The sequence below is a fragment of the Netta rufina genome (genome assembly GCF_964035555.1).
Source record: "Netta rufina genome assembly, chromosome: 4".
Taxonomy (NCBI): Eukaryota; Metazoa; Chordata; class Aves; order Anseriformes; family Anatidae; genus Netta; species Netta rufina.
In genome coordinates, this window is record NC_140127.1 from 23,831,449 (window position 1) to 23,856,725 (window position 25,277).

General features: G+C 36.3%; 1 protein-coding gene across 1 annotated transcript in view; it reads left to right on the forward strand.

Moving 5' to 3' along the window:
• Positions 1-25,277, forward strand: part of VEGFC (vascular endothelial growth factor C) — a gene marked incomplete at both ends in the record, with an annotated part of 73,545 nt that overhangs the window by 25,014 nt on the left and 23,254 nt on the right. The window lies entirely within an intron of this gene.

Here is a 25,277-nt window from a genome sequence, read left to right on the forward strand (position 1 = left end):
AAGATCTGTTTACCTTTCATTCTCTCTCCTTACCCATACCCTCTTAAAGTACCAGGTAGCAATATGATAGACAGACTCTTGATTTTGAAACAGATGTCAAAACAACATTTATTAGGCCTTTTTTTAACTGTAGCACAAAATAATAGTGTAGAAGGACTTGATATATTTTCATAAAGAGATTTTGTCAGCTGCTTATGTAAAACAGATTTATTGAAAGCCAATATACCAATGCTTGTCTGCATTTTTAAAGCAGTTTTACTTTCCTTCATATATATATATGTGTGTGTGTGTGTACACACACATGCATACACATAAGACCACTTTTTTATGAAATTAAACTCCACTTGTTAGGATCAGGTGTCCTGTAGCTTCCCATATAGAGCTGTCTATACCAATTTTGAACAAATATTTGGTCCACTGAATCTAGTTGAAGCCAGAACAAATGAAATTACATGTCCTTATTTTGTTACATACACTGGAATATTAGTTTGTAACAATTTTTAATAGGATATGCTGGTCTGTTTTCATTAAATAAATTTGTCTTGATTGTTTAGTCTGATTTCATCTGTAGTGGTACAGTTTTACCACGAGATGCTGACTTGATTAAAAGCTTCACAGCATTTTTTTGTTTGCTATTATATGCTCTTCATATGGGACAGTAAAGGGAAGACTGGTACGAGAGAAATAGTAAACTAGTAAACTTTGTTTATGTACAAAGTTTACTATTGTACAAATATCTAGAACAGGGGGATTATTCAACACAACTCTCTTACCTAACATCCAATGTGAATGTTCTTTGCTCTAGATTTAGGTCAACTGCTATCTGTCCTGGTTAATGTGGACAAGCAGAATGGCTTATTTCCTTCTCCTTAGTTCTTAGCCCTTTATTTCCCTTAGACTTCTCTTCTGTAGACTAAACAATGCTAGTTCCTTCAGTTTGTTCCTTGTGGATGTTAACTAGTGCTCAGCTTGTGACTCATAGATCACTGTTTTGGAGAGCAGAGTACAAAGCTGGAATTTCTTCAACTTGTATTTGTCCAATTGAGTATTCCTTCTTGGAGGACAGAACTTAAAAGATCCTGAAGACTGGATATGTCCTAATGAATTTACCATCTTTAGTTTTCTCTGAGTATTTCTCTTGTCTGCAAAGTTCCTTTGGAGTTCCAATCCTGTCTTCCTGTTTTTACAGCTTATCACGAAGGAGTTGGCTGCATATTTTGTAAGCATCTCCCTCTTCCACCACCCAAATCTGTAAATAATATGTTCAGTAGAACAGCACCATGAGTACAGCTGTGTTCGCTTTGACAGTTAACCACTAATAAACATTGTAGCATACAGTTTTCCAAAAGATTTGCTTCTGTCTTTGTAGTAACTTCCTCTATACCAAATTTCCTGCATCTTAGAATATCAAGGAAAAAGTCTTACTCAAGTCAAAATAAATTAGAGAGTGGACAAAATGAGACTTCTAAATCACACTGAGGTCACAAGCTTTCCAAGAAAAGTAGGGTCAGGCATCTGAGTTAGCAGAAAAAAAATGATACTGATTTTTCTCAAGAATAATTGTTAAGAGGAAGTGCAGCTCCATGGTAACTGTTTCTGTTTCTTTTAGTCCCTTACCAGTGCAACACATTGGAGAAAGTGCTGTGTTTGCTTATCAGTATCTTTTAGTGGGTCCCTCTGACCCATGGGGCCTCACAAAATCATGCACAGGGTAGGACTGTGAAGGAAAAAAAAAGTCTGTGTTGTACAAGTGTACAGCTAATGCAGTTTTTGGCTGAAAGCTTTCATTGTGCTGGGGGTTTAAAAAGCATCCATGGTAAATCTAGAAGCACAAGGTGTCTGGATCTGACTGGAGTCTGCATTTCCACGCAGAGATTGGGAGAAGGGTGCTGGGAGCAATGAGTCTGGGCTGCTGGCTTGCAAAGAGAAAGCGTGGCACTTCCCCACGTGTAAATCTTAGAGTGCTGCTTACCTTCCAGAGGTTTTATCCTAACTCATCTGATTCATATTGCTTCTTCCTTATCAGTGTGACACACTTCACTGTCATGAAAGGAAAAGATAATGATACTAAATTGACATGATTTGTGTGTTATACACAGCCATGATGTTTACAATCCCTTGAGAGGACAGGGGGCAAGGATTCTTCTTTTCCCACTCCCCAAGAACTTGCAAATAACTTGTTTGTTTATTGTTTGTTCCTGTGTTTGTGCAATTGGCGTTGAGGTTTGGAATTCTGCTTTCCTTTTCCAGTCTCCTGAAACCACCAATACTCCAGAAGGTCTCCAAGACAGCAGTTAATAGCTCTGCAGTTGCTTCTGTCAAATCTGAAAGTATCTTAGGGCTAACTAGACAAAGGCATTTGGTTTTGAAGCATCCAGATTAACATGTTGGAGAACACTTTGTGCTTTCCCAATTTTAGTTGAAGTTCTTTGTCACTGTGTTAATTATGTCAGCTAATTACAAATGAGCTTTTGTTAAAAAAAAAAATTGTCTGAAAAGAGACTGAAAAGTCTGTCTTCTCAGATTAATCTGTCAATAAACTTCTGTCCATCATCATCTTTGTTTTGAAGTTTAATGGACACTTTAGTCAAAAACTCTATTTCCTTCTTCACATTCTGGACTTCTGGACTAAGTTCTGCCTTAAAGTTTTACTCAGATTTCAAAATACTTGCTCTCTACTTGTTTTCTCTATCTTCTCTGTCAAAAAAAAAAAGAAAAAAAAAAAGAAAAAAAAAAGTATGTAACAGAAACTTGCTGGACAATCTGTTCTGCTTCATTTTTTTTCTCAGCAGATGGGCAAGTTAAAGCACAGTTCCCTGTACTAATATGTCCTGCATATTGGTTGGTCAGATCATGAGAAGCTGCATCCTACTCACCTTCCTGTGGCTAACATCCTTACTACCACCTTTACTCTTTTCAGTCTTGTCGTTCTCCATCTGCAATAGATGTCTGTCTATAAACAGCATGTGCTGCAGCAGATATGTGCAAATGGCATCTGTTATAATTGCAGCTTTGACCAAAGTCAGTCATACTTACTGATGGTCTTTCATACCAGTCCTGTTTATCCTGCAAGTATGTTCTGTTCACAACTCAATTGCTCAGAGGGGGGGAAAGAAATGTAAAAGTTAAACTAGATAGATTTTTGCCTTGTAAATCATTTGAACTGATTAGAAGAGAGAGGGCTGGATTTTGAGCTTTACCCTTTTACATAAGCTAACAATCTGTTCTAGGAAAAACAGCTTTGTATTTGTAGGGACATAAGGTAGATTTATCAGAGTTTGTGTGTTGTTGGTGATTGATGTAGTACACAGACATAATAAATGCCAGCTGTTCCTCCCCCATAAATCAGAAACAATAATATTTCTTTTTTATTTTGGTTTGAACTGTGTGACTTGGTTGAATTCCTTTTTTGATTTCAAAGGCCTTTTTATTTACAGTTACAAAATAGCAATTTATCTACACTAACAAGTTAGGAACATTATAAATATAACATTATAATGAAACCTGAAAACAGCATCACAAATACTTTCATATTACTAGGAATTGCTATGCTTCATGAGGTATGCAAAAAAACGTTTCCTTTTTTTTTTTTTTTTCCACATTTTACAAATATGTAATTCTGTCTTTCTCCATTAAAGTTGATTTGCTTGGGGCTGCCCACATCACTCAGTGTTCTAGCTATATTTGGAAGCATCGTGTTTTGTATTGTTAACCGGATTGAAACAGATTTGACTGTCTTATTCCTTTTGATCTCCACTTTCAAAGTTCATGCTTTGTCAGCAACTGTTAAATAAGGGGATTGTATACTTAGCATGAAAATATCCAGATGTTTGACAAAGTAAACATGTAAATCCAGTGATCTACATACTGCAAGTAGCTGTATGAAAATCACGATTGATCTGTCCTCTTTAGGCTAAAGGAGGTTGCATTTCCTTACTATTTCTTCTCAGTTTTCTGTAACCAATAGATATGTTGGTAAATATCATGTGTTATGTAATAGGATCTAAAAAAAATTGTTAAGTATTTGCATCACGTGAATGGTTGTGGAGTATGCAAAATGGAATCAAGTGAAGTTGAATTCAACACTTGTTGAATATGCATAGTCATGTAACGTGACAAGCACGTTACTGCAGCTCGTTAATAAACTCAATAAATGAGAGTTATCAACAGCTGGTATCTGCTTTTATAGTTATCCAAACTAACAACTGGTGCGTGGTGACCTTTGGTAATTTATTTTAATTTTATTTTAGTGGCTATTTAGAGTTCTCAGACAGGTTTAGTTAATAAAAATTCTGTATGCTGGCATTCTCATAGATATTGCATGTCTTGTGCTGCTTCCTGACCTTCAAGTTATACGGACTTCTAAAAATGAAAACGCACTGCTGCTTGTAAAAGAAGACAGGACTGCTCTGTTCATGTATATGACAAATGGCATCTGTTCACTTAAGTCTTGTTCGGTTCCAATGACATTTAATTTCTAGGCCCCAATCCTGCTAAATTACATATTGCAGTATATAATGCAAGTTTTACTGAATTCTCAACACCAGACTGAAATAGGTTACACATAACACAAAATACTTTTTTGTTTGGATTGTTTTGTTTTAGTATTTATTTTAAAATATTTTTTAAAAGTCTGACTTTTGTGTTGTGTGCCTTTCTCATGTTCTGCATTCACATGAAAATTAACTAAAGCATTTTTTTTGATTTATGAAAACTCACAAAACTACAAATTGACTTTTAATGTGAAGTTCTGTCATTTCTTCTGTATTTTGTTTTGTCATTTCAATCCACATATTCTTTTAAAAGATAATTAGAAGAAATAAGACAGGTGCTACTGCTTAAAAGTGTAAACTGAAGCTTTATTATTTCAGGAGTTGTGCTTTTCAGAAATATGTTTCTCTAATTCGACCCTCAGTAACCCTTGAGAGACATAAGCACAAGTTAAAAACTAATTACATGAATTGCTTTTCTGGAACTTGTTAGGCATTTTCTGTTTATACATTAATGTAATATAAATATAGCTTAGGCAACAAAAGCCCTTGGGGTAAATTTATGTCCTGAGTAACCCTGTTCTAGTGACCTCAACAGAATTACTCAAAGTCAAGACAGAATTTAAATTAGAAGACCAGATCTTCAGCAGCTGAAAATAGCGAAACTCACCTAAAATCAATGTTCACAACTGCTGTAAAGACAGAATTGTGCCTTCAACTATATCTTGATTGGGTTTCTTGATCTGCAGGCACTTCTAGCAAAGGGGTTGCCTTTTTTTTTTTTTTTTGATTCTGGTGTTAGGCTAGAGTTATGTTACGCAACCTGCTTTTGTGTGCATTTTGAAAAGGGGCTTCAGTGGAGTGATGAGGAACTTAGTATCTTTCGATCTTGCATGTTTGTTTTTTTCTATTTTTTTTTCCATGCTGTGATCTATTTTCTAAGAAACTTTCTCTAACCAAGCAATACAAAGAAAATTATACTCAGTGCTTATACAATCTTGCTTAAGAGTCTCTACGCTTATATAGGGGCAGTCACCAGATGATGTTCATGTGTGCTTCCTTAATAGCTTTGTTTCAAAAATAAAATTTAAAAATAGATAGTCTGTACTCTAGTCCTACAAACATGTAGTGCTTTACTTTAATCTTGGTGATTATCTCCTTCCTTAATTAGAAGAAAAAAATGGTAAAAGTGGTCTCAGTGTTAAGTCTGGATGCAGTTGGTTTCACTACTGGAAATGTGGATTGAGACTATGTGGTTTATGAAGAGCAATGAGTGATCTGCAATTTTTCCAATACTGTAGCAATAGCCCACCAATGGGAGTTATCCAATAAATGTTTTTCCATTCAGTATCAACATTAATACTGATTTTTCAGCATGATGAGTTGTGTGTCTGTCCCTCCTCTCCAAGATTCCCTGAGCTGTAACTAAAAGGGTTAATAACATCTCCATTCACTGCACAAATACTAAGTGACTATCAGTCAGTTGATTTAGATGGAAGAGAAACAGCATACATTTCTAATAAATGAATCTTTTTCCCCATCATTCTCTGAACCTGTCCTGCCAGCTTCGCCAAGGAAGTGGAAATATAGTGGAAATGTAGTTCAAGATGTGTAGGGCTGGTGTTCTTGACTGTTGCTCAGTGTTTCCATGTCTAGCTGGACAATATCCTCTGCAGAAGTGAGACCCTGCTGATATTCTGGCATAAGACATGTTTTGAGCTCTGTTGCTTTGTGCTCTGAAGCATGGTAGGATAAGTGCTGCGAGCCATTTTATGCCTCTCAAAAAAGTTAAAGCAGCCACTCTTTCTGCATTTTTGTGGCAGAGCAACACAAAGTCACCTTGCCCAAGAGTAGTGTCCTGCTTGTAGAATGGTTTTAGAATGGCTGTTCACAAGCAGTTCAGCTTCAAAGGAATAGCTCCAGTTACTTTGAAATGCTAGTCTGTGTCCTGGTCCAGAGAGTATCCCCCACAAAACAATGTAGTTCAACAATCTCAGCACTGCAATGCATAAAAACATGTAGGGTAACTGTTACGGGCAGTAGCAGCATAGCTGTATTTATATGTCTCTTCAGTTGATCTAATATATTATTTTCAGTTTGCTGTGATAGTCTTTAAAATCACCATGTTAGAACAGACTTAAGCCATGCTTGGGATTTTATCTGGTAGACTCTTTCCATTGTCTGCAGATATAGTACTGAAAGCTGTAATGCATAGACTTCTACAGCTTTTTCATCATTTTGATTTACTACAGTACAGCTTTCCCAAAAGTAGTAATGCTAATTTGAAAATGTGATAGCTGCCAGGCAAACTGCTACTGTGTCAGTTTGTCTATACACACTTTTTAATTAATGTTTTCATGTCAGAATGGAGAGCAATAGGAACAGATTAGAGAGAAGGAAAAAAAAACGTTGGGGGAAGAGAATCCAGAATTTGGATGACGGACAGAAAAGTATTATCAGCAGATGGTCAAATCTGAGGAAAAAGCTCTCATAAATTTTCTGTTTTATAGAATGTCAGGGAATAATTGCCTGCACAGAGATGCACACAAACTGGGAATCAAATAGGAGGATGCATGCAGATGCATCACTAAGGCATTATTGGAACAACCGTGATGAATGGATATAGAAAGGCATGGAGGGAACAGAGATATGGGCTTCCCTTTACAGAGTGAAGCAGTTTGAGTGGACGAGCTGATTGACAGGGTTGGTTGAGTATTTGTGGATTAGAGGAGGGGCTGGTGTGGGTGACATTACAGTGAGTGTGTGTCACAGATCGTTAAGTCAGCATGAGGAAGAAGGCAGTTATACTTAAGCAACTCAGAGACCCTTGTTCGTAGGGGAGGCTGTAGCCACCCTGTTGCCTGCTGAAAGGACAACTAAGTGGCTTATAAGCAACCCAAGAGATTTCTGGAGACTGCTAAGGGACTGTAATGTAGATGCAATATGCAGTCAACCTGGGTCCTTCACAAATAAAGAAGAACTGGTCAATAGCATCCTTGTCTTTTTGCAACCACAAATTAATGGAGTTTAACATCATGAGGGAGACAAGTAGCAGAGTCTGCATTTTAAACTGAGAGTGTAAACTTTGGTTTATTTACGGAACTGGTAGATGGCATTCTTCTGGAGGCAAAGTGGTTATAAGGGTAAATCATGCTTGACTAATTTAATCACCATCTATAATTAATCAATCTGTGGAAGAGGGCAGTGGATATCATCTAGCTTGACTTTAGCAAATCTTTTGATGCTGTGTTTCACAGTATTGTATTTGAGTTAGGATGTTTGGTCTGGGTGGGTGGAAAAACGATGAAAGTTGGTTGGAAGACTGTTCCATGAGGTAGTTGAAGTTTCATAGTCTGTTTGGAGCCCAGTTACAAGTATCTTTTCTCAGGGGCCTCTCCTGAGACCTATCCTGTTTTATATCTTCATCAATAACAGAAGAGGGTACATTCTGGAGGAGACAGGGTGCACCTGTATAAATTTTGTGAATGACACCAACCTGTAAAGGTAGTGTAGCTGACAGATTTTAGTACAGGGTTGTCATTCAGAGAAGCTTAGGCAGGCTGGAGTAATGGCCTGACAGGAATCTGATTAATTTCAGTAAAGACAAATGTGACATCTTTAACCTGGGAAGGAAGAGCTCCTTGCAGAGGATGAGGCTGGCTGGCTGGGGAACAGCTCTACAGAAAAGGGCTTGGGGGATATTAGAGATGACAAGTTGAACACAAGCCAGCAGCATGCCCTACTAGCAATGTAGGCCTACGGCATCTTTGGCTTTGAGAGGAGTGTACAGCCAGCAGATTAAGCAAAGCAATTATCCCACTCTATTTGACTTAAAACTGCTAAGTATGGAGTACTGTATCCAATTTTGGGGTTTGAGGAGGTAGATAGGGGGAAAAGAAAAGAACAAGTACAAAAAAGAGTACAAGACATTGAAAAACTTGAGTGATTCTAGTAGCAGGATGCCAAAATGGGCAGGAGCAGATGCTGTATAAGAAGAATCTGAATGTGGGAACTAATAGCAGTTTTCCAACACTTGAGGGGGATACTGAGCAAATAGAGATGTGTATCTCATAATATTGTGTATTTCGGTGAAGAGCCTAAGAGACAACGGTCATAAACTGAAAGAGGAAAAGCTCCAAGAGTAAATAAGGAAAATGAGTTAGTGTTGGGTTTGTTTGTTTGTTTTCCTAGAAGTACAATTAAGAATTAGAAGCATTTGCTGAGAGAGGTTGTGGATGGCCATCCTTGGAGGTTTGATCAGCAGTTTTGACTAGATGTCTTTCAGAGGACCTTTTTAACCTAAATGATTCTATGATTATAAAAGGAATAGAGAGTAAACACCACTGGCCAACGTTAAACAAACAAATAAAACAATAACAACAACAAACAAATAAAACAACTCTCAAACCTTCTTCTGTTCAGACGTTTCTGCCAAACCCAAATAACAAATGCTAATAGCACTGGTTTGTGCAAACTGTTATTTGGTAATAGGGGGTGACGTATGACACACAAAGAGAAACACATGTATTCCTATTTTCAGAAACCATGTAATTCACTCCCATATTCTGATGGGGAACACGCAGATGTCAAAAACGTCAAAAAAAAAAAAAAAAAAGTCACCTTGAAAGTTGCTATAAAACTGAGTTATTGTTCTCCAGGCTTTAGTTTTTATATTTGGGCTTGATAAGGATATATTTTCTACCGACATTAATCCTTTAATCCTTTCATTATGGACATAGGAGTTCCAGTTTCCTAGATGATATCCAAGAAGGGTGAAACACTGCTCTTGAGTCAATACTAAAGGAAAGAAGATGAAATACCAGAGAAATTGAATTTAAAATTGCAGATCCAGGAGAAGAAGAATAGGGAGGGGTAGAAAGGAAGATTTTTTGAAAGGAGTCCCCTGACACAGACTCTAAAACAATGTAAGAGACAGAATGGGAGACTTGTCTGGGTTGTGTCTTTTTTTTATTTTTTGTTGTTGTTGTTGTTGTTAAATGGCTGTGGTAGAGTTCATCTGTCTTTCAAGATAAAGTAAGTCCTTCCTGGGGTGAAATTTTATAGATATCAGCTTTCTCAGTCTAATCTTAACATTTCTTCTTCAAATACGGATGACTTGCTCAATATAATTAATAACTTGCATTATATTCTGTATGTTGGTATTTTACACACAAATGCATATCAGGAGAAAGAACATATTCCTGTCACAAACTTTGACAAATTTTGTTCTTTAAAAGAATAAATAACAACAACAGAAATCTCCTTTTAGATGCAGCAGTTTTTGATATTCAATTCAACTATTAAGGTGTTAAACGTGTTCTGTTTCTCGGGCTTTCTTCTGGGATATTGGATACTGCATTACTGTAGTATTACATAACTAGAAATCAAGAGTCAGATATAAAATACAAACATTTGTATTTGTTCCTTTGTTCCTTGTCTCAGTCCATGCTGAGACACCGTAATGCACGTGTTTTGTCTTAAAGTCTGTTCATAAGGGTTGTATTCATCTTATCTAAGTAATGATCTGAGGGAATGCTAGAGTTAAGCTCAAGGAGCTAATCATTTAGCGGATGGGAGTCCGTAAATGACAGGTATTTGTTAAATATTTGAAAAAAACTGAGGATGGAAAAGATGCATCCAGGTATTTCAGAGAGGATGTATTTTCTGTTCTGTACGTAGGCTACAAGCTACCATGGCTTAGTGGAAGCTTTACTAGCAGGTCAAAAAATAAGCCAAACAAAAAATTTGGAATCATGGAAAAGATGCAGATTTGAGTTCAGTTTAAAAATGTGCACTTATTTAGCAGGGCTAGTTACTTTCCATAAATTGGGTTGTCCATTTTTGCTTTATGTCCAGCATGTTTGTGCTTTAAGTTGCTTACAGACAGAATGGCAATTACAGTTACCTAGCCTTTGAACTGAATCAAACTGCCAGTTCTTGTTATCTGATGTCCCTGGTTGGATGTGACCAAATACCATGATACTGAAGACTGAAGGAGTGCTAGAAGTACTCACGCAGAGCCAGAAGGCATCTGGTGAGCAGGGTATCATCTGACAACTAGCTATATACTCTGCGGCTACTGCATGTGCCTAGGGGGATGAGTACAGCAGTCAGGCTGGTCGTTGCAGCCCAGAAATCACAAGTTAACTGCTGTTCCTGTACGTGGGCAAGACCTGGCTGTGCCTGTTGACTGTAGACATGTAGCAGAGTCTCAAACATGGCACTGAGCTTGTGTCCTATATTTTTTATTAGGAGTTAAGTGCTTTTTTTTGTGTGTTTAAAGTAAATAGACGATAACATCTCTTGCCTAGCATGTGCTTTTCAAGCATGAAAAATACAGGTGCATACATTGACTGTTTCACACCGTATTGGAACATAATGTAACCTTGAAAGTCAACCAGATTAAATCGTATTCAGATTACTCACAAAGAGATATCAGAGAAACTGGGAAATCTCAAACAGTGGTTGTAGATATTTTGTTGCTTGGTGGTTTTCTAACTAAATGGATATGCTTTATACAGGTTTTCCAGTGTGTCATTGTAGTTCATGCTGCTCATTCTTCATCTTTCATCTACTGCTCAAAAAATCTTGTTCAAATAAAATTATATTGCAATGCATGTACACCAGAAGAAGGAAAATAACTACAGTTATATGCTTAACCACAAAAATGTAGATAAGGGAATGTGATTTTTCTCCTCTTTGAAAATGCTGTAATTCAGTTGTACAGAAGAGAGGCTGTACTAATAAAAACATAGAGTATTGGCCTCTCACAAGACAAAAATCAGTCTGTTAACACCCAGCTTCAGTCTGTGGTGCACAGTTAATGTGTTGCTCACAAATCAGAAATGAATAGTTAAAACTGAGGCCAACAAAAACATTTGATGCTGTCCAAGGACCAGCATAAACTGAAGACCATGGGCCTATGTAGAAACGAAGTCTCTAGGAGAGATTGTCAGACATGATATTTAAAAACCTTTAAGAATTAGGGGGGGGGGAAGGTTTTAAATCTAGATGCTTAATATAGTAATTCACCCATTCATTGTTCTCCAGTACATCTTTCTGATTGATTGAATGTGTTTTTTTTCTTGAAAATCCATTTTGGAATCTATGTAGTCCCCTAACACAGATTTTGATTTTCTATATTTATGTCAAAGTATACTGCTACAACAGTATACTGAGAATATTAACTGTATATAGTAACTGAGAATATTATTTTAGTATAGACAGTAGGGACCTGAGATAGGATGAGCAGCATTGAAGGGAGATCAGAGGATGTGAGACAGGCAAGTCATGTCCTGCAGTAAGAACAGTAGGTACTTGGCCTTCTACCTGGACAACCCCGTCTGGGTTATTCTTGGTGTTTTGCTTGAAATTCTTGCAGTAGCACAGTCTGTGATGTGTAAAGTCTTTCACCATTAACACTTCTCAATTTAATCCAGCAGAAAATTTGAATATAGCTGGTTAGGGAGTTTGAGGCAGCTACATTTTCACTAAGGCCCTGCCTCCGTAGGGAATACTGTGTTAAAGCCCATCATTTCCTATAAATTTATCTGGGAAGTACCTTGAAAAGCACAATAGAAAATTAATATGGATCAATACAGTTATTAGACTAAGCTGCAGCACCCTGAAGATGCTTGGCTTCAACCTGCATGGGAGTCACTGCATTGTAAATCATATGCATTGTTTCCTAACTTCCTTGATCTGTTCCCGCTTTTCAGGAAAGTGTTGTGCCAGGCCTTACTTTGTGAGGTATGAGGAGTTAACCAAGATTTTGCAAAAGGTCACACCATGTGTGTCTCTCATGTATGCTATTTCTTAAAGAGGAGAGTGTCTAGGCTATCTTTGTGGACCGTAGCAGAGAGCAAACAGTGGCCCCCAGATCTCTTGGGTCAACTCTTGTTGCTGTTGCTGGAGCTTAATATTGCATCACTGAGCAGGCTGCCCACATGCACTTGGCCTAGCAGTTTATATGGGTCTCTTGGGCCCTATGTAACATCTCAGAGGCGTAATTAATTTTGTATTTTGTTGTTTCTTTAGAGGGTTGTTTGGTTTTAGAGGGTTTTTTTTTTTTTTTTTTTTTTTTTTTGGGGGGGGGGGGGGGGGAGGGGGGTGTTGCACTGTGAAATGCTGTGAGTGCTTGTGAGTTTTGAGGATGCCAGACCAGCTGGGATACAGTTGAGCTTGACTCATGGCATTTTGTGTTTGTGCTGTTTGAAGCAGGTCCTTGAGTGAACTGTCTTGTCAGCTGTGTCTGGGTTTCCTCATGTATTCGGTTTGGATGAGGAAGAGACCAACAGGCCTGAGCTGACAACACAGAAACACCCTTGCCTTTGAGAAGTACAGCTGGTCTGATAAAAAATTATAGCATGCATTTTGTCTAGATTGTAGTGTTTGCATAATGATGAAAAAATGCTTTATGAACATATGCTGTGGGGGTAAACTAAGGAAGGACTGCAGGCGACCTGATGTAAACATCTGAAAAAAAAAAAAAATTGAATTGGGAATTAATCACACAAACATGCTGCAACAGGCAAAAATGTTTAGAGAAGTCAACAAAAGCTATTATGGGCATTGGTCAGATCATCTAAAAATCAGCAGACTGCTTTAATAAGGAGCTGAAGTGTAACTGAGAATTTAAGTAAAAAACTAGGGTAGGAAAATTACTGTCTTTGTGTTTTATCAGAATGACTTAACAGTAGTTAGGTCAATAAAACAGTAGTTAGGTAAATAGGTTTTCAAAGCAATTAGCATGTTTTAAATGAAAAATATAGCAGCAATGAGACAAATATTGGCTGTCATGTTAAAAAAAAAAGTCCAATAATGTTGAAATAGGAAATTTAAGTATAACAAAAAGAATCTGTTTTAAGGCTTTTGGAGGGGCAAGGACTTCTAAAAGCTCAATGTGATACTTAGGGCTAGTAAAATTACAGCTATTGTGACCGTAGGGACTGAAACATGCTACACATGGTGATGTATAGATGCAATACTTAAATAAGCTAGGAGGCCAAATCCTGTAATCCTCACTAAACAAAAATCCCATTGAAGTCAGTAGAAGATTTGGGTGAACAAGGAATGTATAACTGGGCAATTAGAGACAAACTTGCAGACTGACCTTGACTGGGTCTTTGTGCCTGTGATTAGCTGTACCCACAGCATCTGGGCACATTTGTTTAAAGGCACAGACAATTTTAAAGAAATCTCAAAAAAATAAAAAATAAAAATACAATTATGTCATAGTGAAATTTCTGGGTGATCTAAATGATAAATGCGGATAGTCACATAGACACGAATAAAGGCCACACTTGTCAAATCTGAGTCTTATGGAATGGCAGAATTCTTCATTCTTTGTTCATTTCCTGCTCAGGCAAATCAGGAATTGTATAGTGTTCTAGTTTTGTCCCTAATAATATAGGGAGTCGGTTAAGTGACTTTTCAGAAATGGAAGACAGATTATTGTGTAGGATGTCAGAAATAATATCTGTGTAAATTAATAAAAGTATACAGCAACATCTGCCCTACATGCTTTTAAAGTTGTATTAATAATTGCTGTTGTTATTGTTCTAAAACTATGTAAGAATGAAGCAAAACGTTCCTGAGATTCATTCAATTACTTTTTTTTCCCTCTGTTACCATCTAAGTTAACATAACATTGTAAATAAACAAAGCACTTTCTTTTGAAGCAAAATTTAATTCATTATACTGGAAGTGTCATTCTCACTGCCAGTTATTGTAGTGGGACGTGTGTTCCATGGGTCTGAACCTGCTTTCTTTGAAAAGCTGCTGTCTCAAAGAATTGATGATCAAAAGATTGATCAATGAAATTACAGTTCGCAGTAAAAGAAATCCTAGAAATGTGCACAAGAACAGACAGAAATTGTTTCATGGTCCCTTCCTATAAAGGGTAACCTTAGTGACTACAATGGGCTCTTGGTATTAGCAAGTATATGCTGCAAATTCCAGTTTGCAGGCCTGTGGTCCTGTAAAAGCGTATGTGTGCCTTATGGTACACACAGTAAGCTGCTGGGAAAAAAGTTAAAGAAATCCTTCTACTACATTAACTTCATATGCACATATCTCTATTACAGTTTTAAATGCAAATCATTATAAATAATCTCTGCAAATTGACTTTAGGAGATGGTTTCCTATGCTTAAAAAAGCCCTTAAGGGTTGCTGGATGTGCTAGAAAACTTCAAATACTTCTCTTCTGCATAAATTCTACTGCTTTGACGTTTCCTTCTGCTAAAATCTTAAAAATAAAAAGGATACTTTTATTTTGAGAAAGCTGAGAAGTGTGTTAGGATCTATTTTATTCAGAAAGTCCAGACCTGTTTACTTTGATTTAATTTCTTCCTCTTGTATTAGAATATAAAACTGTGATTAGAGACCATCTACACTTTCAAGTCCATCTTGCCCCATCAAGATGTGTACGTTTACTTCTGAAAGTAAATGTAAGCACCTCAGGGTGCTTAGAGCCTGAGATTGGGTGTTAGGGTGCACTGTCCTGGTACTAACCTAAGTTTACTCTTTCATCTATTTTCCATCCTTACCCCCATTTTCCTTGGTACCTGGATTTAAAGTTCTTCTGTCCGTGACACTGTGACCAGGTGAGTACAAAATGCAGTGATCCAAAACAGGTTTATTTCACAAAATAATATTTTATTTCTTAAAACAGATAAAAAGCTTAACGTGAGAAAATAATTTAACAGGAAGATCTGGCATGTGCTTAATTTACCTTAAAATTAGCTTAATTTTAAATATCTTCCTTGTATCTTTCCACAGACTTTGAAAAACTAGAACCTTTGCTCCCCTTTCTTCTGCTCTCTGTATGCCTCCTTTTAATATATATAATCCATATAAATCCGTTTTCTTTTTCATTAGTTTCTAGGCCTGGGTAAGAATACTGGCAACTCAGCACGATATTATAGGGAAAGTTTATACTAATGCTGCTGTCATGGATTTTAAGGTGCCGTATTGTAACTTCTAATAGAGATTATACATATTCTTGCAATCCAATGGTTGTTCTGTATTTTGTAAATGTAAAAACTTCATTCTGTAGTCAAGACCTCTTCAAAAAGTCTTCCGTGTTCACCATTGGATTACTCTGTGTCCTGTCAGTATAAATTAGGGTCTTGTTGAATAGTGCTGATGTTCCCTGACCTTTCTTAAGTGACATTATGGTACAATATACTATTCAGAATAATGTAAGCCAAAAATTATGGGCAATATATATTTGTCCTGATTTGGTTGCCTGAAAGGGAATTGTGAGCAAGTCTCAGTCTGGTTCTTGGATTTGCTGGTCTTGAGGATTCATTTATGTTTCCCCATCTCTCATGCCTTGCTGACAAACCCCTTAATACCTGTCAGGTTTTACATGGTACAGTAAGCTTTCTCTTTCAATGATACACAAGCGTTCTCATTTTCTGATCCAAAAATGTAGTTTTTTTATTTTTCCTCTCCCTTGTATGGAAGGGATGTGACAGCTTCACAGAACTACTGGTCTTTTACACTGTAGTTGCAATAAAGTTAGCCCATTAGAGAAAGCAAAAGTGGGTGTGTCTGGCATCTTTCTTACCCCTTCTGTAGGGGTACATGAATGCATGAGCTGATTGCCATCCCTGGAAGTGTGAATCTGGTACAGGCTATTTAAACATAGGAGGAACACAATGGTCTCCTTCCATGCCAGACTACTGTAGTTCTTAAATATTGAAGTGTTGAAGTGCTGTATTTACTTGTGTTTAAATAATTTGCTCGTAATGGAACAATATGGCTTTGTGTGGGGGTGAAGGCTTTTGTTGTTGTCTTTTGTTTTTAAACTGCTTTCAATGTAATGTTGTACTTAAAGGCTTGAGAATAAATCTTCTTCTCTTTGTACTGTTCTAATCCATTTGGAATTTTGGGATTAAGATTGGATAGTGCTTTTCTCTGTTGTCTGGCTATTTTTTTATGCACCATCAAAGCGTGAGCGCAAAAAAAAAAATACGGGCTCAGTGTCTAAACAAGTGCTTTTTTTTCCCTGTATAATTTCTCTGTAACAGATGTCAAATGGTGATCCAAAGAATGTTCCACGCAGAATTTAGGATGGAACAAATTTCCAGATTACCAGAATGGGCACAAGTAGGCAATGGATAGCAAGTCCTTTGTGCCTATCTATCTCAGGCTAATGAATTTCAGATGATCTCTTTATTTTTCATACATTAGCAAAGAACTTTTATATAAAATATTTGGGTAAGGGTTTGACAACAAAAATAAAAGCAGCTTACAGCATTTTGTGTATTAATGAAATCTCAGAATGTAATAGCTTAGTTAACAAAGACTTAGCTATGTGGTTTGTTAGTCTGGTGTGTTACTTTGAGTTACTAAATATACTTTTTTATGACTTTTGTAAAATGAACTGAAGAAATGTGATAGTAAATAAAAGAAACAGACGTTAATATAATCTTAATAGAATGCACTTAGAAACCTGTGCATTTTACTAAATTTGAGTTTTCAAGAACCTTTGTTTCTTTTTTCATTTATGCAAAACTTGCCCAGAATAATTTAAAACAAAGATTTTGCAACTGGAATTACTATGTTGTAAATTGCTTGTTATTCTTTTAACTTTTTTTTTTTGTTGAGCTTTGAGCTTTGTATTATGTTTATAATGGGCATATTTGTTGAAATAGGCAATGTAACAAGGTAGGTGGTCTTCTAATTAATATTTCTGTACAGATCTGTAAACTGTGTAAAGCTTGTTTAACAATACAGAAATCATGTCCTGTTAGATTAGGACATTTGTTTAGGAATAAAGTTCAGCTTTTTCTTTGAAATCCAATTGATCTTGTTTCATGGCCTGTGAAATTATTTATTTTAAGTACTGCTTTAAAAGTATAATTAATTCAAGAAATTTCTGTGACCTGTTGCTAAATATTTAGACCATGGATTAATTATGTTTGCTCAGAGCTTTAAATAGTGATTTAAAAACTTGATGAAAAGGAAAGTTACTTAGCAGTGAGAGAAATTATACAACGATGATAAGAGGTGATGTGTTCATGTAATCCTTCTGTCCTATAAACAGCCACATTGTTAAAAATTCAAGAATACACAAGAAAGTTGAATTTAAAACTAAATACTGTCATTGTGGTGAGAATGTCCCAGAAGATGTAGCCATATGTGTTCAACATAATTCAGAAATGTTCATAAGAATGTGCAATTTCTTATTCCAGCTGTTAGGAAAACCTCCTCATATGCACTATTGATCTGTAGAATAGAAATTATTACATGAAAATCTATACCAACTGCCTTTTTGAAGTCCAACGCTTGATACATGACCAGAATTCTCACCTCTTTCTGGGGTCTAGGATGTTTTCATACAGTGTGACTCAGGTACTGTCCCAGAGTGGACTGGCATTTAGATTAAAATAATGGGGTTTTGCCTTACCTTTCAATCTAGTAAATCTCTGCTTGATAATTTAAAAGCCTTGAAATATCACTGCCAGTATTGCATCTGCCAAAGTGATGACAGATAACTGCAGTGTTACGATGTTAATAGTTTTTTTCAAAAACCGTCTCCATATTTGTTTGCTTTTACTGACAAAGCTAATGGCAGTTGCTAATAAAAGTCATGATAATACCAATGAAAGCTCACTAAAGACTGAAAATAAACAATCTTGTTGTAAAGTCATGGTGGGTTATTCTTGTGTACTGATTTTAATGAGATATGTCTGACTGTTGGAAGGAAAACAAAAGGTTGCAGGGCATTTAAAACAGACATATTCAAAAAAAACAAAACAAAAAAACCCCTACTTGTAACAGGCATTTTACCATTTTTCCAGGATAATAAGGTCTTAGAACCAGAGTTTTTAGTCAAAGTTCAATTTCTGTTCAGTTTCCAAGTACTTTCAGAATTGAATGCTTCACTTTCATCCTTAATGAAAAGTTGTTTATTTGAACTTGATTCTTAAAAATGAACATTATATTCCCTCATATAAGTCATATATATGTTATAGAAGTTACATATATGACTTAAACTGACAGTCTGCAGTAATTATGTTGCAGGGGACACAGGGCTGATTTTGCAAGCTGTCTCCTTTCTGGTAGATGGCGTTGTCTGTTAGCCACCTTAATAATGCAGTAGTCATCACAATGTTTTCCTTTATTTTTAGTTTTCAAACGTGTTCCCCTTTCTTCTGATCATGCACCTAGTCCCAGTGATCCTTGCCATTTATCACCACTGATCACTGTACCTGAAGATGACCAAGAAAATACATGCATCTCTTCTGCTACAGAATGTGCTGCCTGGTGTCTCCAAGATTTAATCAGGTGTAAGCTTTTCAGCAGTAATAATCCAAATCCTTATTGATTCCCAATCTATTTGTAATGCTAGTGGAAGTTCTAACTGAAACCAGGACACCCTGCTATGAGTCTTTCAATCAATTAAAGAATCTAGATGCAGCTGCACTTACACAACAAATGGTTATCCCATAAATTTCCATGACTGCAGTACAGCCTTTGACCTTTAATTTGTATGCTCATCTAGCACAAGCTCCTGAATAGTGAATCGAGTCTATTGAAAACAGGCATGATTTTCATAATTTATTTTGTAATTACTACGTGGTGTATCCCTAGAAATAGCCAGTAGGTTTTTGCTAACCACAAGTCGAGAGCTATTGCTGTGGAACAAGGCTGATTTTCAAAGACCAGGCATGGGAACAAAGCCTTTTCTGTTGTTATAATGTAGTTGTGAAATTGCTTCAGAAAAGGTCATAAATATTCAGGATCTGGCTATGGTGCCACCAACCTCTTTCTCAAAATTACTTTCTATTCCTTCAGGAAGGGTGTTTAACACCTTTTCTTTTCCTATGTCTACACACACAGTCACGTATATTCAAAAACAAAGGTCTGTATCTTATGGATTTCTTTCACTGTGCACTGTGGCATTATGATCTCTACTTGTATCAGATATCGTGTCACCTACAACAGTGTCTTAATTGCCTAGGCTCATGGAAACCTGGGAGAATTGGCCACCTAAGATTAGTTTCTAAAGAAACCACTGAGTGGAGTGGGGAGTTGCTCTAGAAAGAGAGGAATGATCTTTCTCTCTCTCTGCTTCCCAGGGAAATCAGACTTAGATTAAAAAAGTGGTATTTTCATAAGTAATTGCCATTGATTGGATGAAAGTACTGCCGTCTTATTAGGGAATGTTGAGAACCGTTCAGGAATGCATGTACTTGAGGAATAAGTACAAGCCAAGAAGTGCATTTCAGAACCACAGGAGCACTGAAATGTTGACTAAAGGACCAAGCATAAATACCTTTGTACAAATATACAATCTTAGAATATTTTTCAACATTTTCTAAGAATATTGAAATAAAATATTTACTGCAAAGTGTTGATGCATATAAAAATGGGGTTTCCCACAAAGTGGAAATTGTATGCTAAACACTTAAATGCTTGTACTCATAAATAGAAGAATACTAATGGAATCCTGGGATGATTTTCTAGTACTTTATCCTCACCAAAAATACTCTGAACAAAATAAGATGTGATAAGATGTACAGGAGTGAAACTTCTGTAGTTTTAAGGTTGTCCTCGTAGCCAATGTAATTTTTAGCTTATTTTTAACAAATTCCACCTTCCACATATCTCCTCAAACTCATTTATTTTTCCTTCCGTATCCATTTTATATATTTTACTTTTGTTTGTTTTTCCTCATGTTATTCTTGGTATTTAAAATGCCAGAATGAATGAAGGTCATTTAAAGCGTAAGGTAGTTCATACCATTTTATTCATTTTCTACTTTCTATTTATTTTGTACCTTCATTCTTATTTGCTGTGTTTGTCCAATGCATTTTGTAAGTTCTTTTGGAGCAGAGACTGATCTTTTTGATCAGAGAGATTACTGCTGTTATTATGATGTTCTGATTTAGTTCAAATTAGCTGCACTGGTGTTACTACTTCTTTAATCTGAAATAAAAAAAAAAATGCTCAGTGTTAACATTTAATTTCAGTAAAGCACTGTTTTGTAACAGTATCCAACAGGAACTTTGAAGTTTGCAATTTTGGAAAGTCATTCAATTTTGCTAGTACCAAATCAGTGCATATGAGATCAAAATCAGGGCTATTCTGGCACTACTGTAAGGGCAAACAAACAAACAAAAAAGTTAATTTTAATTCTTAAGTATGGTTAAGACATATTCTCTGATTAGCGTATTTTCCGTTTTTTTTTTTTTTTTTTTTCTCATAGCAACTTCCAAAAAATAGTGCTGAAATACATGAAGACTGCAATAAAATATTATGCAAGTGAAATGTTTATACATACTTTTGCAATATTTCCATTTGCCTGCACACTGTTTCAACATTGTAATTTAACTACTTGATTTTTACTGCATTTCAGTCAGTCAATAAATACAGGATATAAGCATATTAAAATGGAGGATTTTATAGGCAGAATTTTCTTATTAAGATTTGTCAACAAAATCCTTGAAAATGTAGTGAGTTGACAACTATTATTGGAACAGATGCATAAAGTACCATTATAGCACATTGCACCATCAATTATGTGTCATGTATTCTGCCAAATATTAAGTGTTCTGACCTTTGTTATTAATAATAGAGGCAGACACTGGGGATATGAAAGACAAATAATGCGTGGAAAATCTATTATAGATCTGATTTTTTTTAATGGTTATGGAGTCTGCTTTGTGTCCCGCCTCTCCTTTTGTTAGGTATAATTTTATGAAAAACTGGACATTCCAATTGTGGAAACCCACATTGTGAAAAACCTACTTTGACAGAATAAAACATTCCGAAGTTAAATAATTTTTAATGAGAGAAATCTTGTCAGCAAGCTTTATTACTTTATCATTTGGAATGGAAGACAGGTATATAGAGTCAGCATTTTTTGTGAAATTAACCAAAATTTGGACAAAATAGGAAATGTTGCCAGGCAAGTCTTACATTTAGAAAAGCAGTTGCATTCAATTTAAAAAAAAAAAAAAACAACAAAACAAACAAACAAAAAAAACCCTGCAATCTCTTTTTAGCAGTTCTTAATGATCTGGTGTTTTTACTATATGTAGCGCACACTCTTCTAATCAACCAAAATTTAACATTTAGCTTGATGTTCATGTCAATAATAAATTTTGACTGTCATGCAAAAATTGAATCACTCTAAAAGCTTCTTATGCTTATATTCCTCTGAGCAGTTTGACACAGCTGAGAGTAATTTGACACAGTTCAAAAATATATGCCTTTCACAGACTTGCAGTGAATACACCAAGCAGAAATCATTGAGCTGTGTGTCAAGGTAATATTGGAAACATATTCAAAAATGACATTCATATATATCTACAATCCAGAACACTGCATATACCACAGTTAGTATACATGCATGGTTTTCCTTCTTTTCTTGCTAAATCTGAAGATTAGAGAGAACAAAAGCCTTCTAGTCAATGAGTTTTCTACAGAGTATTCATAAATTTGAATTGAAGTTACCTTTACAAGCAAATGGTTTTATAAAACTCAACAGAAAGTAATTCCAATGCAATAATTAGGATTCACTTAATAATAATAAAAAAAAAGCATACCCATATATTCACACTTGAGATTGTAGGCTATCTGGTAGGCAGATTGTTATTCTGTCTTTCACATAGCTCTGAGGCCCATGGAACATTTAGGAAGAAATGCACTTGGAGACAATACTTTAATAAAGTACTGAATGTAATTTAATAAAGCCACTTATTTCTTCATGCTTTCCTTTATTCACCTGCATTTAACCCGTGTATACTGAATTTGCTGTCCAGCTGGAAAGATATGACTTGATTTCCTCACCAAAAAGAATTTCATTAACACGAATTATACGTAGTAAATACAACCTCTTTTCTGCTCTATATCATGTTATCTTTTCAACTCAGTCATTTTGAGTTTCAGTACTTACTTTTCTGATGATTTAGGCCTGTACCTTGAATAACTGAAACAGCACTAGTTAGCACTTTGTCTACACTGGTCCATATTGTTTTTAGAAAGTCATCAAAGTGTGGAAGGTGTCAATTCACTTTCTACTTTCACATCACCTCCATTCATCTAGGACGCAGCTATTAGATGACTAACAGTTTCTATCTCTGTCTTCTGTGTAATGAACTGGCATTCAGCCCTGTGACAAGATGTATAGGGAGCCTCCATGCTGTGACCTCCCATGACATATATTACCATCACATGTCAGTTATTACAGTACAGTGCATCAACAACTTGCTTCTCAAGGGGCATGTGCTGCGGGATGCTTGGGAAACTACCTGATGGGAATGAGGCTACTCAAAAACCGTTCTCTTTTCATGGAATCAAAGAATGGCTTGGGTTGGAAGAGATCATCCTTAGAGATCATCCAGCTCCGCTGCCCCTACTATGGGAAGGCACACCTCCTGTTTGATCTGGTTGCTAAGGGCCCCATCCAACTGGGCTTTAAATACCTCCAGGGACAGGGCTTCTCTGGGCAACCTGTGCCAGTGCCTCACCACCCTCGGAGTGAAGAATTTCCTCCTAATCTCTAATCTAAATCTCCCCTCTTTTAGTTTAAAGCTATTCACCCTTGTCCTGTCATTGTCTGCCCGAGCAAAAAGTTTCTCTCCATCTTTTTTATAAGCCCACGTTAAGTATTGAAAGGCTGCAATGAGGTCTTTCTGGAGCCTTCTCTTATTCAGGCTGAACGTCCCCAGCCTTTCTGTATAGGAGAGGTGCTCCAGACTCATGTACTTAGAGAGATGAAAGCAAGCAGACAGTGGCTGAAGTAGTTGTTTGTTAAGATTGGATTTTTGCCTGTGACCAATGGATTGAGAAACTGTGTGGTGTCTTGCAAGGACAGCAGGAGTGATGGGAGCACAAGATGCTCTGTGTTGCCAACTATGTTGAAGACAATGCCCAAGATACTGCTTGCTGCATGGCTTGGGCCAGAGAAGGCCCTTCCTAGGGAGGCAAGGAAAGAGATGAAGTCCTGAATGTGTGTTTCTGAGACTGAAAGCTTGATTGTGAAAATGATCGAGGACAAAGTAGTCTGTCATGGCATTGTGGTTAGCAGGGCTGTAGTGATTTATATATTTATTTTATTTAACCCACAACACTTTGACATATGAAATGATTTTGAAGTCTGCATTAGTTCCGGCATTAGTAGTTATGGAAGTGAGTTCTGTGAGCCTGTCTTACTGAGGCATTTCTCCTGGTTTTGGTACCTGGTAAGATAGTGGATGCTACACTGTGTGCCATTTTGTACTTTTCTAGTTGTTTGTGAGATAAAAAGTAGTTTAGTAGTTTTGGTTTGCGTGAGCTTGTTTAGAACTGGTTGCTTTACTTGGGAGCCTTACTTGTTAGCTAATGAAAGCTAATTGGGCAATTCATCACTGAAGAACTTAATCACTGAATTGAAAGAATTTCTTATTTTCTTAATAGTGGAGTTTGATAAGGAACTGAATCTTACATTTTAATTTCTGTAGTTTTATGTTTCTGGTTTTAGACGTACATTTTATTTACATTGTGTTTCTTGGACCAACAAAACAAGTTTTGTAGCAGCATACACAAAATCTACAGCTAGACACCTTACTAAGCATACCTCTATATTTCGTGTCTCATACTGCCATCTAAGGGCGATGTAAGCTGAGAAGGTGACTAAAGGTTCTTTAATATTTTCTGCTTCTTTTCCCTTTAGGAATTCAGTAATCCATGGGTGAGAGGGTGGGCAAGAAATCACAGCTGTCCCTTGATACTGTTTCAGCTAAGGGGATAGAGAAATCTAGGAATCTTGAGTAAATGAGAAATTAAAATGTAAATCCCAGTCAGTCTTTTAAGAAAATGCCATTGCAATGAGTTTGTGTAAAAGCCAGCAAATAAGAAAATGAGATTACCAGACTTGAGGTTTCTCTGGAAATAATATGTTACCAAGCATAATACTCATAGAATCATAGAAGAGTTTGGGATGGAAAGGACCTTGAGGATTACCTACTTCTAACACCCCTGCCATGGGCAGGGACACCTCCCACTAGATCAGGTTGCCCAAAGCCCCATCCAGCTTGGCCTTGAACACCTCCAGGAATGAGGCTTCTCTTGGCAACCTGTTCCAGTGCCTCACCACCCCCATAGTAAAGAAATTATTTCTAATATCTAATCTAGTTCTCCTGTTTTTTTAGTTTAAAGCTGTTATGCCTTGTCCTTAGTCCTGAAGAGTTTCAATTGAAAGTCTTACTAGCAAGGGAGTATGCAGTTCAGATTTTTAAAGGTATCATAATCCTTGACTCATACAAATTTAAGGATTAATCCTTTATAATAAGAATTTGCTCACATTGCTAGGGTTTTCCATAAAAGGATACAAAAATCGTATTAATTATTTTCTTATTTTTCTAATTTTGCTTTCACCCTTTTTGTATTTCTGGGTGTTTTCATTTTCCTGGACTTTTGGAAAATGAAAAAATAATGTTAAATATTAAATAATGTGAGCATCATATCAATATTTTTGGACTTAAGCATTCCAAATTGTATCATGAAAGCTTTTGTTTCCAGGAAAAAATGCTTTGTTTTGTTTTGTTTTAATCTGCAAATTGTACTTGGATACGCATAATTCTACAGCTTCTTTCTCACACAGGTGTTTTGAACTACATGTATGATAAAGAGTTACTGTCACAAGCAAAATGTTTCAGTATATGTCAATATAGTGTTATGTCAACATCAATTGACAAAAGTAGATTTTGAAATGAGGACCCCTTTGATCAAAACTTTACAATGCATAAGTTGTTTTTCAGGCTAGTTTCCAGCAAACCTTGTGTAATA